Source organism: Physeter macrocephalus, chromosome 13 (assembly GCF_002837175.3).
Source record: "Physeter macrocephalus isolate SW-GA chromosome 13, ASM283717v5, whole genome shotgun sequence".
In the NCBI taxonomy this organism is placed as follows: domain Eukaryota; kingdom Metazoa; phylum Chordata; class Mammalia; order Artiodactyla; family Physeteridae; genus Physeter; species Physeter macrocephalus.
Genome location: NC_041226.1, coordinates 39,950,618 through 39,968,381, shown reverse-complemented (window position 1 = coordinate 39,968,381; position 17,764 = coordinate 39,950,618).

The window sequence follows — 17,764 nt, the reverse complement described above, 5'->3', positions numbered from 1 at the left end:
GAATCTGAGCAAGAGCCTTGCCTGGTAAAGTATTCTTGGTTGTAGGTTTTTCCCTTTCAACTCTTTACATATATTATGTCACTACCTTCTGTCCCACAGAATTTCTGCAGAAAAATCAGCTGATAATCTTATGGGGATTCCCTTGTATGTTATTTGTTGCTTTTCCCTGTTGCTGTTAATATTTTTACCTTTGTCTTTAATTTTTGTAGTTTGATTAATATGGGTCTCAGTGTGTTCCACCTTTGGTTCATCTGTATGGGTCTCTCTGTGCTTCCTGGACTTGAGTGAGGGTTTTCTTTTCATGTTAGGGAAATTTTTGGTTACAATATCTTCAAATATTTTCTTAGGCCCTTTTTCTTTCTCTTTTCCTTCTGGGACTCCTATATGCAAATGTTGGTGTGTTTAACATTGTCCCAGATGTCTCTGAGTCTGTCCTCATTTCTTTTCATTCTTTTTTCTTTATTCTGTACCATGGCAGTGATTTCCACTACTCTGTCTTTCAACTCACTTATTAATTTTTCTGCCTCAGTTATTCTGCTATTGATTCCTTCTAGTGTATTTTTCATTTCAGTTGTTGTATTGTTCACCTCTGTTTGTTTCTTCTTAAACTCTTCTAGCTCCTTATTAAACATTTCTTGTATTATCTTCATCTGGGCTTCCATTCTTTTTCTGAGATTTTGGATCATCTTTACTATTATTACTCTGAATTATTTTTCAGGTATATTGCCTATCTCCTCTTCATTTAGTTGTTCTTGTAGGTTTTAATTTATTCCTTGGTTTGCATCATATTTGTCTGCTGTCTCATTTTGTCTAACTTTCTGTGTTTGTGGTCTCCTTTCTGCAGGCTGCAGGATCATAATATCTCTTACTTCTGGTGTCTGCCCCCTGGTGGCCAAGTTTTTGTCTTGGGTCTTGTACTGGTTTCCTGGTGGGAGGGCCTGGTTCCTGCCCTCTGGTAAGTGCAGCTGTGTCTTGTCCCTCTGGTGGGCAGAGCCATGTCAAGTAATGTGTTTTGAGGTAGCTGTGAGCTCAGGATGACTTTAGGCAGCCTGTTTTCTGATGGATTGGGCTGTGTTCCTTCCTTGCTGATTGTTTGGTCTGAGGCATTCCAGCTATGGAGCCTGTAGGCTGCTGGGTGGGGCTGGGTCTGGGTGCCAAAATGTGGACCTCCAGAAGATCTCACTCTGATCAATATTTTCTGGGGCCACCAATATCAGTGTCCTTGCCCCACACTGAGCTACAGCCAACCCCCACTTCTCCAGTAGACCCTCCAAGGCACCTAGTTAGATCTAGTCCTGCTTCCTGTAGAGGTATTTCTTTGTGCTGTGTTGCAGTGCAATTGAGGTCTTGTGTACACCCTCCAAGAGTGGTGTCTATGTTTCCCCAGCCCTGTGGAGATCCTGCGCTCAGGTCCTACTAGCCTTCAAAGCCAAATGCTCTTGGGGTTCTTCCTCCCAATGCCTGACACTCAGGCTGTCTTCAAGGGCTATATTTATGTGGGAAGGTCCCTGTGTAGCCCATGTGGGTTTAATATTTTTTTGGTGAAAGAGGTGTTTTTTGTATGGATGTCTGCCACCTCTTTCTTTAGTGTATGCTGGTCTTTATCTGCTTGATAGGAGGTGTGACTGATGTTGTGGTTACCTGAGCCTGCAATGAATTTTGAGCGGGGTCTCCCCTTTGCTCTGTGGTTGTTACTGCCTTGTCAGGAGTGGGGTCTGCTCCCTAGTTTTTGGAGTAAAAGTCCCCAGATCTTCTTCTGAGTTGTGTTTCTTATCTGCAGTGTGAAATAGGCAGGATTGGAGTTCTGCCCCTGGGAACGAAGCCACTGAGCTTTCCTCCTCTGGAGCTGTTCACCTGTAAGTGTACTCTGTTGTGTCACTTTTCACTCATCATGCTGGCTCACATATTACACTATTGGGATTTCCTTGGTGGTCCAGTGGTTAAAACTTCACACTTCCAAGGCAGGGCACATGGGTTCATTCCCTGGTGAGGGAACTAAGATCCCACATGCCACTTGCATGGCCAAAAAAACAAAAAAACAGGGCTTCCCTGGTGGTGCAGTGGTTGAGAGTCCACCTGCCGATGTGGCGGACACGGGTTCGTGCCCTGGTCCAGGAGGATCCCACATGCCACAGAGTGGCTGGGCCCGTGAGCCATGGCTGCTGAGCCTGCGCGTCCGGAGCCTGTGCTCTGCAGCGGGAGAGGCCACAACAGTGGGAGGCCTGTGTAATGCAAAAAAACAAAAACAACAACAACAAAAAAAAAATTACACTGTTGTTGGAACTTCTCTCAGTTCCACCTTAACTGTGGGTATGCCAGCAATTGGCCCTGGTGTCTCTCAAGCACTGTTTTCACCAGGCCACCAGCACAGATCCACCAAAATCATGTCCAAAGACTGCAGAAATCGTGTACCTGGACCCACTGTGGGAGGTTTGGAGGCAGCTCAGATTCTGGCCTCGTCCAATACTCATGTGTATGTGCTCAGAAATCTCACAGGTGTTAAAGCCAGACCTGTCTCAGCTGAGGGAACACTCTTCAGTTCAGATGTCCTGCAGGCGCTGAGTTTACAGAGCCAGCAGTGGTGGTGTAAATCCGTGGTTCCCACAGCTGTGAGGAGAGATTTTAACTTTTCTTCCTTAGTTGCACAGCCCCTGGGGCTCTGCTGTGGTTTCATCCCCAACTCTACATGTGGGCCTCCACCAGCTTCTGCTCCCAAGGCTACCCTGGAGCACACACATTCCAGCAACTAGCCCTCATCCACACCAGCAGACACACGTATCAGGCTGGGGTGCACAAGTCTGTGGCATGGACCATCCATATAGGTCTTACTCTGTCCTGCCTGCCACAGACAGGTTGCTGCACTCTTCTGTCCCAGCTCATCTCCTTGCTGGTGAGTCTGTTTCCCTAGTTGCGGGAACCTCTCCTCTCCTTCAGCTTCCCCACAGGGGTGCAGGTCTCTCTCATTTCTTCTTTTCCTTTTTTCTTTCTTTTGTCCTACCAAGTTGTGTTGGGATTTTTCTTGTCCTTTTTGGTGTCCAAAGTCCTCTGCTAGTATTCACCAGGCTTATGAGAGAGAATTGTTTCATTTGTAGATATATTATTGATGTACTTATGGGGAGAGGTGAACTCCGTGTCCTCCTATTCTGCCATCTTGATGTCATTTACTTTTATCCATCAAAATTTCCTTTCCTATTTTTTGTCAGCTTCTCCTAAAACTGCTGGTAAAAGAAACTTTTAGGACATTAATATTAAATATTTTATTGAAGTGTAATTGACATAGTAAAATGAACATTAGTTGTATAATTTGCTATGAATGTCTACATTTGTGTATGTATGTCAATGAAACATGACCACAATCAAAATTATGAATATATTAACCATCCACAAAAGTTCTACTTTCTGTCACAATTTTTAGTTTGCATTTTCTATATTTTTATATAATTGGAATTACATTGTATGTGTTTTTTATTGTCTGGATTTTCCTCAGCATAGTTGTTTTTACTTACATTCATGTTGTTCTATTCAACAGTAGTCATTCATTTTTTTTTGCTAAATATCATCCCACTGCATAGATAGTTCACAAATTGTTTATACATATAGCTGTCAATGACCTTTTGGGTCATTTCCAGTTTTAATGATTACAAATAAAGCTTCTCTGGATATTCATACACATGTTCTTGTACAGCCATATGATTTCTTTTCACTTTAGTAGATAGGTGAAGTAGATATAAGTTAACTTTTTAAGAAACTGACAATTTTCCTTAGTCATTGTACCATCTTTCTTTCTCTTTCCCTTTCTTTCATTTCTTTCTTTCTTTCTTTCCTTCTTCTTTCTTTCTTTTTTCTTTTTTCTGCTTCCTTCTTTCCTTCTTTTCTTCCTTCCTTCCCCCCACTTTTCTTTCTCTTCCTTCTCCTCTCTCTCTCTTTCTCTCTCTATGGTGACTATTGACCCAGCTTAACTTTTTAGTCTTACTACTTTGACCTATTTCCATATTAATAATGAAAGTTTTATCTTATAAATAATACTTTGTTTTTCTCTGATGGTTTGGTGTTTTATAGCATCTGGTCCTTATGTGAGTTAATGAGTGTCTGTGTGTTTTCAAGGGATAGCATAACTTCTCAAATTCCAAAAATATGTACATTATTACTTACAAATATTATTCTACTTACTTATTCTTTCATTTATCTGGTGTTCACTTTCTGTTAGTTTATTTTGATCATTCTCTTGATTTCTTGTTTACTATATCAATTTTATAAATTTTATTGTAGGCTCATACTCCATAATGAAGGATTGAGTCATTAAAACAAGAAAAAGGTAAGTTTATAGCACTTTTATCTTCCTTTCCAGGCAATTATAAGATCTCTCGAAAAGCAAGAGTTAAAAATATACAGATTAAAGTAGAAGCAATGTTAAATGCTTAACTCTGAAATAGGTAAAAGAAAGGCATTTACTATCTGGAGAAATAAAGTTGAAATTTGCATAAACCAGAAGGATTACATAAAGAGATAATTAAGTAACAAAGAGAAACAGCATCTACTTCCAAATTCTACCAAGGATTTTATCATTATTTACATGTGGTTCAATAGACCCAATAGTATCAATAGCATTAGAATTCTAGGAAATTTGAACCGATTGATTGACAGTAATTACTTTTCAATAGTAGTCTTATAAAAAAGCTGAAAATATGATTTTGGTAGAACAGTGTCCTGAAAATATCTCCTATACTGCTATGCTGCTGAGGTTAATATGCATCCTTTGACATTAACACAATGGTCTTACTCTTAGTTATCCAGGATGTTTGATTGTGAACGTTTCCAAAAAAAAACACTCCACAATTACTCATCACAAACAACACGAAAGAAAACATATGTGCCTTTATACTTTAAAAGTTTTCACAGTTGGAGTTTTGTTGACTACTTAGAGGTAAAGATAATTGTCAAGAAGAAACTCCTTCTATTAAAATACAAATATTAAATACAAATATTGCTGTGTAACCATAAGAAAGTAAGTGTTGTATTATGCTCCCAGATTTTGTCCATCAAAAATTTCGATAAGGAGTTGAGGAAGATGGTGGAAGAGTAAGATGCAGAGATCACCTTCCTCCCCACAGATACATCAGAAATACATCTACACGTGGAACTGCTCCTATAGAACACCCACTGAATGCTGGCAGAAGACATCAGACCTCCCAAAAGGCAAGAAACTCCCCACGTACCTGGATAGGGCAAAAGAAAAAAGAAAAAAACAAAGACAAAAAAATAAGGATGGGACCTGCACCAGTGGGAGGGAGCTGTGAAGGAGGAAAGGTTTCCACACACAAGGAAGCCCCTTCACAGGCGGAGACTGTGGGTGGCAGAGGGAGGAAGCTTCAGAGCCGCAGAGGGGAGCACAGCAACAGGGGTGCAGAGGGCAAAGCGGAGAGACTCCCGCACGGAGGATCAGTGCCAACCAGCACTCCCCAGACCAAGAGGCTTGTCTGTTCACCCGCCAGCGTGGGCGGGGGCTGGGAGCTGAGGCTTGGGGTTTGGTCGGATCCCAGGGAGAGAACTGGCAGTGTGAACACAGCCTGAAAGGGTTAGTGCACCACGGCTAGCCGGGAGGGAGTCAGGGAAAAAGTCTGGTCCTGACGAAGAAGAAAGATACTTTTTCTTCCCTCTTTGTTTCCTCATGCGCGAGGAGAGGGGACTAAGAGAGCTGCTTAAAGGAGCTCCATAGATGGGCGCGAGCCGAGGCTAATAGTGCAGAACCCAGAGATACACATGAAACACTAAGGCTGTTGCTGCCACCACCAAAAAGCCTGTGGGCAAGCCCAGGTAACTCTCCACACCTCCCCTCTAAGAAATCTGTGCAGCCAGCCACTGCCAGGGTCCCATGATCCAGGGACAACTTCCCCGGGAGAACGCACGGCGTGACTTAGGTGGGTGCAAAGTCATGATGGCCTCTGCCACTGCAACCTCGCCCCGCATCCGTACCCCTCCCACCCACGGCCTGAGTGAGCCAGAGCCCCTGAATCAGCTGCTCCTTTAACGCTGTCCAGTCTGAGTGAAGAACAGACGTCCTCAGGTGTCCTACACGCAGAGGCGGGGCCAAATTCAAAGCTGAACCCCGGGAGCTGTGCAAACAAAGAAGAGAAAGGGAAATCCCTCCCAGCAGCCTCAGGAACAGCGGATTAAATCTCCACAATCAATTTGATGCACCCTGAATCTGTGGAAGAGCTGAATAGACAACGAATCATCCCAAATTGAGGAGGTGGACTTTGGGAGCAACATATATTATTTTTTTCCCTTTTTGTGAGTGGGAATGTGTATGCTTCTGTGTGAGATTTTGTCTGTATAGCTTTGCTTTCACCATTTGTCCTAGAGTTCTGCCTGTCTTTTTTTGTTTTTTTAATTATTTAAAAAATATTTTTCTTAATAATTATTTTTTATTTTTTACTTTAATAACTTTATATTATCTTTATTTTATTTTATCCTCTTTCTTTCTTTCTTTCTTTCTTTCTTTATTTCTCTCTCTCTTTCTTTCTTTCTATTTTTTCTCCCTTTTATTCTGAGCCGTGTGAAAGAATGGCTCTTGGTGCTCCAGCCAGGATTCAGTGCTGTGACTCGGAGGTAAGAGAGCCAACTTCAGGACCCTGCTACCCAGGAGACCATCTAGCTCCATGTAATATCAAATGGTGAAAACCTCCCAGAGATCTCCATCTCAACACCAAGACCCAGGTTTACTCAACAACTAGCAAGCTACAGTGCTGGACACCCTATGCCAAACAACTATCAAGACAGGAACACAACACCACCCATTAGCAGAGAGGCTGGCTAAAATCATAATAAGTCACAGACACCTCAAAACAAACCACCAGACGTGGACCTGCCTACCAGAAAGACAAGATGCAGCCTCATCCACCAGAACACAGGCACTAGTCCCCTCCACAAGGAAGTATACACAACCCACTGAAGCAACCTTAGCCACTGGGGACAGACACCAAAAACAACAAGAACTACGAACCTGCAGCCTTCAAAAAGGAGACCCCAAACACAGTAAAATGAGCAAAATGAGAAGCCAGAAAAACACACAGCAGATAAAGGAGCAAGGTAAAAACCCATCAGAACTAACATATGAGGAGGAAATAGGCAGTCTACCTGAAGAAGAATTCAGAAAAATGATAGTAAAGATGATCCAAATTTTTGGAAATGGAATAGAGAAAATGCAAGAAACATTTAACAAGGACCTAGGAGAACTAAAGAGGAAACAAGCAATGATGAACAACACAATAAATGAAATTAAATATACTCTAGAAGGGATCAATAGCAGAATAATGGAGGCAGAAGAACGGATAAGTGACCTGGAAAATAAAATATTGGAAATAACTACTGCAGAGCAGAATAAAGAAAAAAGAATGAAAAGAACTGCGGACAGTCTCAGAGACCCCTGGAACAACATTAAACGCACCAATATTAGAATTATAGGGGTCCCAGAAGAAGAAGAGAAAAAGAAAGGGACTGAGAAAATTTTTGAAGAGCTTATGGTTGAAAATTACTCTAATATGGGAAAAGAAATAGTTAATCAAGTCCAGGAAGCACAGAGAGTCCCATACAGGATAAATCCAAGGAGAAACAAGCCAAGACACATATTAATCAAACTATCAAAAATTAAATACAAAGCAAACATATTAAAAGCAGTAAGGGAAAAACAACAAATAACACACAAGGGACTCCCCATAAGGTTAACAGCTGAACATTCAGCAGAAACTCTGCAAGCCAGAAGGGAGTGGCAGAACATATTTAAAGTGAGGAGAAAAACCTACACCAAGATTACTCTACCCAGCAAGGATCTCATTCAGATTTGATGGAGAAATTAAAACCTTTACAGAAAAGCAAAAGCTGAGAGAGTTCATCACCACAAAACTAGCTTTACAACAAATGCTAAAGGAACTTCTCTAGGCAGAAAGACAAGAGAAGGAAAAGACTTACAATAAAAAACCTAAAACAATTAAGAAAATGGGAATAGGAATATATGTATCAATAATTACCTTAAATGTAAATGGATTAAATGCTCCCACCAAAAGACACAGACTGGCTGAATGGATACAAAAACAAGACCCATATATATGCTGTCTACAAGAGACACACTTCAGACCCAGGGACACATACAGACTGAAACTGACGGGATGGAAAAAGATATTCCATGCAAATCGAAATCAGAAGAAAGCTGGAGTAGCAATTCTCATAAAAGACAAAATAGACTTTAAAATAAAGAATGTTACAAGAGACAAGGAAGGACACTACATAATGATCAAGGAATTGATCCATGAGAAGATATAACAATTGTAAATATTTATGCACCCAACAAGGAGCACCTCAATACATAAGGCAAATACTAACAGCCATAAAAGGGGAAATCGACAGTAACACAATCATAGAAGGGGACTTTAACACCCCACTTTCACCAATGGACAGATCATCCAAAATGAAAATAAATAAGGAAACACAAGCTTTAAATGATACATTACACAAGATGGACTTAATTGATATTTATAGGACATCCCATCCAAAAACAACAGAATACACATTTTTCTCAAATGCTCATGGAACATTCTCCAGGATAGATCATATCTTGGGTCGCAAATCTAACCTTAGTAAATTTAAGAAAATTGAAATCGTTTCAAGTATCTTTTCTGACCACAATGCTATGAGACTAGTTATCAATTACAGGAAAAGATCTGTAAAAAATACAAACCCATAGAGGCTAAACAATACATTACTTAATAACAAGTGATCACTGAAGAAATTAAAGAGGAAATTTAAAAAATACCTAGAAACAAATGACAATGGAGACACGATGCCCCAAAACCTATGGAATGCAGCAAAAGCAGTTAGAGCAAGTTTATAGCAATAAAATCCTACTTTAAGAAACAGGACACATCTCAAATAAACAGCCTAACCTTGCACGTAAAGCAATTAGAGATAGAAGAACAAAAAAACCCCAAATTTAGCAGAAGGAAAGAAATCATAAAGATCAGATCAGAAATAAATGAAAAAGAAATGAAGGAAACAATAGCAAAGAGATCAGATCAGAAATAAATGAAAAAGAAATGAAGGAAAGGAGAGCAAAAATCAATAAAACTAAAATCTGGTTCTCTGAGAAGATAAACAAAATTGATAAACCATTAGCCAGACTCATAAAGGAAAAAGGGAGAAGACTCAAATCAATAGAATTAGAAATGAAAAAAGAGAGGTAACAACTGACATTGCAGAAATACAAAGGATCATGAGAGACTACTACAAGCAAAAATCTGACAATAAAATGGACAACCTGGAAGACATGGACAAATTCTTTGAAGTGCACAACCTGCTGTGACTGAACCAGGAAGAAATTGAAAATATGAAGAGACCAATCACAAGTACTGAAATTGAAATTGTGGTTAAAAATCTTCCAACAAACAAAAGCCCAGGACCAGATGGCTTCATAGGAGAATTCTATCAAACATTTAGAGAAGAGCTAACACCTATCTTTCTCAAACTCTTCCAAAATATAGCAGAAGGAGGAACACCCCCCAAACTCATTCTAGGAGGCCACCATCAACCTGATACCAAAACCAAACAAAGATGTCACAAAGAAAGAAAACTAAAGGGCAATATCACTGATGAACATAGATGCAAAAATCCTCAACAAAATACTAGCAAACAGAATTCAACAGCACATAAAAAGGATCACACAGCATGATCAAGTGGGCTTTAGGTCAGGAATCCAAGGATTCTTCAGTATACCCAAATCAATCAACATGATACACCACATTAACAAATTGAAGGAGAAAAACCATATGATCACCTCAATAGATGCAGAAAAACTTTTGACAAAATTCAACACCCATTTATAATAAAAACCCTGCAGAAAGTAGGCATAGAGGGAACTTTCCTCAACATAATAAAGGCCACATATGACAAACCCACAGCCAGCATCGTCTTAAATGGTGGAAAACTGAAAACATTTCAACTAAGATCAGGAACAAGACAAGGTTGCCCACTCTCACCACTCTTATTCAACATAGTTTTGGAAGTTTTAGCCACAGCAATCAGAGAAGAAAAAGAAATAAAAGGAATCCAAATAGGAAAAGAAGAAGCAAAGCTGTCACTGTTTGCAGATGACATGATACTATACATAGAGAATCCTAAAGATGCTACCAGAAAACTACTAGAGCTAATCAATGAATTTGGTAAAGTAACAGAATACAAAATTAATGCACAGAAATCTGTTGCATTCCTATACACTATTGATCAAAAATCTGAAAATGAAATTAAGAAAACACTCCCATTTACCATTGCAACAAAAAGAATAAAATATCTAGGAAGAAACCTACCTAAGGAGACAGAAGACTTGTATGCAGAAAATTATAAGACACTGATGAAATGAATTAAAGATGATACAAATAGATGGAGAGATATACCATGTTCTTGGATTGGAAGGATCAACATTGTGAAAATGAGTCTACTACCAAAAGCAATCTACAGATTCAGTGCAATCCCTATCAAACGGTACTGGCACAAAAACAGAAATATAGGTCAATGGAACAGGATAGAAAGCCCAGAGATAAACCCATGCACATACGGTCACCTTATCTTTGATGAAGGTGGCAAGAATATACAGTGGAGAAAAGACAGCCTTTTCTATAAGTGGTGCTGGGAAAACTGAACAGCTACATGTAAAAGTATGAAATTAGAACACTCCCTAACACCATACACAGAGCAAAAGACAATCCTCAGGATGGGAGAAAATATTTGCAAATGAAGCAACCAACAAAGGATTAATCTCCAAATTATACAAGCGGCTCATGCAGCTCAATAACAAAAGAAACAAACAACCCAATCCAAAAATGAGCAGAAGACCTAAATAGACCTTTCTCCAAAGAAGATATACAGATTGCCAATAGTCACATGAACAAATGCTCAACATCATTAATCATTAGAGAAATGCAAATCAAAACTACAATGAGATATCATCTCACACCTGTCAGAATGGCCATCATCAAAAACTCTAGAAACAATAAATCCTGGAGAGGGTGTGGAGAAAAGGGAACATTCTTGCACTGTTGGTGGGAATGTAAATTGAAACAGCCACTATGGAGAACAGTATGGAGGTTCCTTAAAAACTAAAAATCGAACTACCATAAGATCCATCAATCCCACTACTGGGCATATACCCTGAGAGAACCATAATTCAAAAAGAGTCATGTACCAAAATGTTCATTGCAGCTCTATTTACAATAGCCAGGACATGGAAGCAACCGAAGTGTCCATCATCAGATGAATGGATAAAGAAGATGTGACACATATATACAATGGAATATTACTCAGCCATAAAAAGAAACAAAATTGAGATATTTGTAGTGAGGTGGATGGACCTAGAGTCTGTCATACAGAGTGAAGAGAAAAATAAATACCGTATGCTAACACATATATATGGAATCTAAAAAAAAAAAAGGTCATGAAGAACATAGGGGTAAGAGGGCAATAAAGACACAGACCTACTAGAGAATGGAGTTGAGGATATGGGGAGGGGTAGGGTAAGCTGTGACAAAGTGAGATTGTGGCATGGACATATATACCTTACCAAACGTAAAATAGATAGCTAGTGGGAAGCAGCCACATAGCACAGGGAAATCAGCTCAGTGGTTTGAGACCACCTAGATGGGTGGGATAAAGTTGGTGGGAGGGAGGGAGATGCATGATGTAAGATGCAAGAGGGAAGAGATATGGGAACATATGTATTTTTATAACTGTTTCACTTTGTTGTAAAGCAGGAATTAACACACCATTGTATAGCAATTATACTCCAATAAAGATGTTAAAAAAAATTGAAAAAAATATTTTGATAAGGTACACTGAGGATATCTTTTCCTTTTTCCATAATATATGAGACTTCAGATGATAAAACTTGAAAGAGTGGAGGCACTTTAAGAAGCTAGGGGGTTGCATTGTCTAGAGGCATCTTTACTCACATGTATGTTACCTGGATTGTGATGATTCTAAGTCTAGGATCAAATGGTACTCTCAAATGGAATTCTATATTCAGCTTTCATATTTGGTCTGGCTTCACAAGTGATACCTGGATTCCAGTGGGTTTATCCCAAGAGGCAGGAACGAAAGAGCATTTGTTCTAATATAGCAATGTATGACCATTCCTGAATTAGGTTCAGAATTTACCTATCAAGTCTTCTGCCCCATTCTATTAGTTACAAGTAAGTTACTAAGTCCAATTCATACTTAAGAGACTTGAAAGAAGTAGACTTCACTTCTTGAAATGCAGAAGAGCATGTGGCATAGGTGATGCCATTGTGTCCATCTTTGCAAAATAAAACCTCCCACAATATTCCAGAAATGTTTGACTGCTTAAAATCATATGTCTTTCACAAATAAGTTAAACAAGTACTTATTATCTGTCCATAATATCTGATTATGATAAGAAATTTAATAAATAATTACACCCGTAAGTAAAAAATAATGCCTGTGTAAGCTGTGACAGGTAGGCAAAAACCTTGATTACACTACATTATAAAACAATAGAGTGAAAGCAATGCCTATCAAACATTTGGATGAATTCAGATTTGCTTTCAATATAAGCTAAAGGCATAATAATCTGTTGTTTTAATTAATAATATAAATGTGAAACATGAATTAAACTTTAAATGTCAGTAGTAAAAAAGAACTTTAATAGAAACCAAAAGTCATAGAAGTAAGGAGTTATTAAATATAAACACAGAAAACAATTAGAAAACTGTTATCATGATAGATTTGAGTTACTGGTTTGAAATAAAAACTAAAAGAGATAAACTTTAATAAAGGAAATGTCCCCAAATAACCAAAACTTACAATGAGGAAGACATATAATCATTTATAAAGAAAATTTAGTAGTTTAAAGAGATGATTTCTCTCAATAAATTTGATGATTTCATTCTAATTAATTATCTTAGTTATATAAAAATATAAATAGAAAAAATAACTCAAGGAAAACTTTAGATATCTAAAGAGACTAATAACTATAAACATTAGAAAAGATTCCAAAAATACTCTCAGGGATAAGTGGTATCTACATCATTGTAACTTGACTAAAGTAAGAAGAAGGAGAACTACCAATGGCACTTACAAAGTTAGCATTATCAGAAACAATAACAAAATGGAGATAATACACAATGGTATTAAACACTTTAATTTTACTTACACATATTGATGCAAGAATTCTAAGGATGATTTACCTCATAGAAGCTTACAGTATATTACAAGAATGATGAATATGCCATTAAGAACTGGGTTCATTCATGATTTGTAGCATTGTTAACATTAAGATAAGTGTTCATATATTTCACTTTGTTAAATTAAAACAGAACATATTATATTTTGATATGTGCTGAAAACTCATTTAGATTCTCTGTTTTCACAAATGTTTCTGTATCTCTGGATTTTTTTCTCTGTCTTTTATCTCTTCCACTCTCTTTTAACATTATTCATAATATCAATGGGCAGTAGGATGCTTATTGTCATCAATATTTTAACATTAGTCTTAGAAAACTAAAACAGTAAAATAATATATTCAAATAAGAAATATTAGAAATCTGCTAACAAAATGACAATTGTTTACCAATGAATTGGATTTCTTCCTAAAATATCTGAGACAATCAATTGAAAAGCCATTAGAGATAATGACACTTTATTATGATATATACTTAATACGATCAAATTAAAATGCATCTCTTCAATAACCATGTTTGAAAACATTTCTAGCAATACATTCAGTGTTCACATAAAACTACCTAACATTTCATAACTAAAATGATAAGTGTTTGATATTATTGGAAAACCAATTGTTTAAATGCATAGTTAAAATAGAAGAAAAATAAGGTGATGTAAAGTATTATTCTATTTGATAAACTTAGATGTTTGTATAATACTTGGGAATAAATTACTATTCTCTAAAATTGACACATAAGCATGATCAATCTTTTATATGAATTCTATATTCATCAAAAAATAAAAATATAGAAGAAAAGAAATTGTTTCCTCAAATGTAGTAATGAGCAATTATACAAAGTTTAGAAATAAATTTGGAAATAAATGTAAGATGCTCATACTCTAAAATTAAACAAACAAAAAAAACAGTGAAATCTATCAATTTCATAAAAGAAAGAAATGAGAGATTTTCCATGAAATTAGAGGCAATTACTTAGTGTAACTTGAATGTTAACACTATACAAATGTATTATTTTAGTGAAATATCAAGCAAAATAACAAAGTTACACTTTATTTCAAATTTGGTAAAACACCATGACAGGTTGCAAATAGAGGATTAAACATACAATAAAAGCCATGATATTTTTGAAAACTGCTCCACTTGAAGTTTAATACACATGAAACTCTAAAATGAATATAAATATTAATTGTTAAACAACTAAAAAATAAAGTATGATTTTTTATTAGTGTATGTCTTGGATAATAATTTCATCAAACAGAAATATAAATTCCTTGTGACATATTTTTAAACACACTTGCAAAGTTTTCAAAAACTATACTTGACATTATAATTCATCAAAAATACCATGTAGAATATATTTTGCTTTGTTTTCTTATTCACAGTATTTAGAATTTTCATTTTTTAATAAAAATGAATACTTTACAGTACTTTACATCGCCATCTGTTGCCAAAAGTATTAGACTCCTTTCAGCTGTTTTCTTTGAAGGAAGAGTCTGGGGAAGACATGACAGGATGCCCTGAGGCAGTGCATCTCAAATTTCACCAACGTAGTATCCCTAACTCTGGAGAAAAGTAAATTTTCATTCCTGGTCTATTGCCTGAAGGGGTCTTCAACAAGCACCAACTTTTTCCAGAATTTCCTATTTTACCTAATATTTTATGAGAAATCTCACATTCTGCTACATAATATGTGTATTGGTGTAAAAATGTTTTAAAATTTTTGCATTAAATAAAATAAATGTTACCTGATTTGCATACAAAAACTTCCAAATTTTAAGTATTAGTTAATTGGAAAAAAAAAGAGAAATATTTTACTGGCAAATAAGGTGATTCTCTAGGTCCTTGTAGCTTGCAAACTCTGAATTGATCAATTGTTATTCAGAACAAACATTTTTGGCTTTTGACTTGAATTGGTACAAACTGTAGTAATTAACCTTCATTCACAAAGTAATAATGTGGTCTCTAGTTACAAAGTGAAATAATGATGCTTGTGGTTTTTATGTTATGTTCTACATGATAGTTTTATGAAATTATATAGTTCAATCAATTATGCAGATCAAATGCAACAAAAAAATCTGTAGTTTTAAAGAATTAAACTTATAATCATTCCTTCCTATCACTATCACCTTTCTCATGTATTGTCATATTTCCTCCCATTTCTGCTTTATTTTCCATGTTTGGATGTTGTAGCCCATCTGCATTTCTTCACTCGGAAAGGAGACAAGAAAAATAAGATGCACACACACTATAAGATATCACTCATCAGTTAGAAGCAACAAATTAGTTGTACACGTAAACAATCTTATAAACACACTGCTGAAATGAACTTATTTCCAAAATAGAAAGAGACTCACAGACACAGAAAACAAACTTATGGTTACCAAAGGGAAAAGGGGGGTGGGGAGAGGGATAAATTAGGAGGCTGGGATTAACATATACACACTACTGTGTATAAAGTAGATATCAAACAAGCACCTACTGTATAGCAAAGGGAACTTATGTAATAACCTATAGGGGAAAAGATTCGGAAAAGGAAAATATATATAACTGAATCACTGTGCTGTACAGCTGAAACTTACATGATATTGTAAGTCAACTATGCTTCAATTAAAAAAAATTTGAAAAATACTGCTGAGTAAAAACGGTAACAGACAGAATTAGATATATAACCAAGCACTATCTATGTAATGGAAAATGGATACTTTCAGAACCATCTTTATTTCACAAGATCAATTTCAAACTAAAAATACACATATTTTCTTCATATTAGGTTATATAATTTATAAAATCTCTCAAGTAAAGCGATCCTTTTGTTGCACTTCTGTCCAGCTTTGGTTATCATCCTACCTCTTTTATTCTTGAGGAGTTGTATTCTTCACAGTACCCTTGAAATTCATTATCACCATTCCCTTATTTTGCATTTTATTAGTTATGATAATGCTAAACTATTGCAAAAAATAGAGTTAAATTTACAGCAGATCTACAAAGAGAATCTATTCTTACTCACAGTTCAGAGAAGTGCTTTTGGATAGCAAGGGCTTCATTCTACGCATGGCGATTCAGGGATCTAGTCTCTTTGCATCCTTTTCACCTATGCTCCATTAGGGCTATTATAAAATTTTACTGTTGCCCTAGAATTACCTGGAGGGCAAGTTAAAACAAAGATTGCTTTTACCCCTCACACCATTCCTACCCAAGTATTTCTTATTTACAAAGTCAAAGGTAGGGTTGGAAAATTGCTTCAAGAATGTTCTCAAATGCTGTTGATACTGCTGCACACTTTGAAAACCTGTCCTAGCATATTGTCTGTGTCTGCACACAGCTGGGGGAGGTGGAAGGAAAATGTAGAGAAAGAACAACCACTCCTTACATCCAGGCCCTGAAATAATACTTGACACTGCTATTCATAATCTGCAGGCAAGAAAGGTTTCATTGTGAGATGTAAGGGAAGGCTCTGAGGTAGTAAGTATGTCTACCTTACAAGGCACTTCGAGGCAGTAACTGTGTTCTCTGGAAAAAGGAGCACAAATGCTGTCAGTCTTTCCCTCTGGTCACAAAACCCTGAATACTTCTTCACACAAAAGAAGAAATTCACCATCTCTTATGCAGGTACAATTCAAGTCTTATCTTAATACAACACTTATCTCAGCCCCAAATCTATGAGTTATATTTAATCATCTCCATGAATTTGTAGCTCTTTGTGGTGCAGCCATCTATTTTTATATGGGAAAAAAGTATATGTATATAAAACTGAAATCATTAAACTTCACATTCGGTGCCCACTTTGTGTTCCGTTCTCACCAAAAATGCTGACAGGGATTGAATGGCAAAAGTTGGGAAGATGTTAAATAGAGCATGGTTCCTATAAACAATATTGACAGAAGCAAAAAGAGCGCTGCATAACACACCCAACCATAAAAGATAAGAAAGCAAGAGCTGAAGATTCAGTCCCTTACTGAGAACTCACATCTGAGCTTGTTTTGAATCCAGAACTCATTGGCGTAAGAACTGGTCATCTTCCTAAAAAGAAGTACCCTAACACCACAGCAATTCTATACTGTAATTCTTCCCCCAGTCTTATCAAAGAAACCCACAGCCATTTACCCTGGGGATTCTATACTAGGCAAAACATCATTTCCAGATATTATAAGGACTATTGTACATAAGATCTGGTTGATTTAACACTCAGAGACACAATCTGTCATTATAGCTCCTTTGTTAGAATGGTAACTTAGGGAGGACGGGTAGTAAATGAGGCCTTGACTAAGGCTAGCTTTAGCCCTGGTGAGCCCACAGCCCCACCTGGTAGCCATTTCCTTAGTTGCCAAGTATGTAATTGGTACTGCTACCCCTGTCATTTGAAGTAACCCCTAAAGTGATTCCTTGGCTTGTAGAGGAAGAGCTATCTTTTCAGGGAAAGCCAAATGAAATTCTGAAACTTCCTATTCCCCCCAAAAGAACAGAACATTTGCAACAGAGATTTTTATAACTTTTGAGAAATAGCTCTTGGCATGTCACTGAACC